Raw genomic sequence first — 1,470 nt, 5'->3', positions numbered from 1 at the left:
ATTTGTTGAAATGCAAAATGATATCTCATGATAACTTCTTTTTGTGATTACATATGTTTAGATTAATCCGTTAGAATGCATGCATAAGTCCCAAAGAGTTGAAACCGTTCTGTTAGCTAAAAACATTTTTTTATCGTGTTTAATCGATTAAACACTTAGTGTTAATTTAATCGATTAAACACTTAGTGTTAATCGATTACCTAGGCATCAGTTTTTGAAAAATCATTTTTCACATGATTTTAATCGATTAACCATGCTCGTTAATCGATTAAAACCAGCAGGTTAAGTGCAGACAACACTTCGCTTTCATGCTTTTTCGGAATTTTCTTCATCTCTTCTTGCTTTTGAGTCTCTGAAATTGTAACACAACTGACCCAAGTGCATTAAGCTAGATAAACCTCACCCCTAACCTTCTCAAACCCCCTAGAAAACTCCAATTTCATCCATATTCCACTACATTCCCATTTTCCCCAAATCAAAACCCTAGGTTAGGTTTGCCACACTTCTTCTCTGCTCGGTCCAACATCAATTCGGTTTCTGCATAAAAATGGAGCAAGGTCGCCGAAAAAGATTCAAAACTCCTGCCAATCATGGAAGAAGAGAGGACGCTGGCTCATCCTCCACTCGGGACTGTGGTGACCCATTTTACTCGCTCATTCTGCAAGAGACCCGTTTGGCTAAGTTCCAAGGACGCAAACCCACTTATGTACGATGGATGGCAGAAGAAAATTTCAGTTTTCCGTATGATATGGAGGCTCAGGGAGCCGTTAAATTTCTGGAATTAAAGGGACAAGTTTACCCTGCTCTAGTTAGGGAATTTTATGCAAATTTCAGATATAAGGATGGTAAATACTGGTCTATGATTTCTGGTAAATTGTTTGAGATTAGTGATGAACTGTTTATGAATGCCGGTGGGTTATCATCTTCGAGTTATGGAATAGGAGACTGCTCATGGGTTAAGGATAATTTTGATCCTACTGAGGTGTATAAGTCATTTCTTAGAGGACCTCATTTGTATATTCAGGGTCAACTGACCAAGGCTGGGTCTTTATCTGTTGAGAACAGGCTGCTGCATTATTGCATTGCTTATATTCTGGTGCAGAGGAAGACAAATCATGCACAACCTACTGTGAATGATTTGTGTTTCATGTATGCTGTTAAGAATAATGTGATGATTAACTGATTCAATCAACAGCCGAAGCTCAGAATGCCTTCATTCGCTCTATAGCTGAAGCTCAGAATGCACTGTTTTGTTCTGAATTTCAGTAGTTGTCTATGCTGATCAGGGGTGACCAGAATGTTGCTATTCCTGATGATGAGATTGATCTTCCTCCACCTCAACCATAGTTTAGAAGACTTTAGACCTAGGATATCTTACCCTTATGTTTATTTCTTCTTTATTGCACTTTATGGACTCAGTTGTTGTTACTGTTTCAAGACTTATTTGTGCCTTTTTCTGTCTCTGTTTGA

The sequence above is a fragment of the Lupinus angustifolius genome, chromosome LG01 (assembly GCF_001865875.1).
Source record: "Lupinus angustifolius cultivar Tanjil chromosome LG01, LupAngTanjil_v1.0, whole genome shotgun sequence".
Lineage (NCBI taxonomy): Eukaryota > Viridiplantae > Streptophyta > Magnoliopsida > Fabales > Fabaceae > Lupinus > Lupinus angustifolius.
This window is presented reverse-complemented; position numbering follows the sequence as displayed.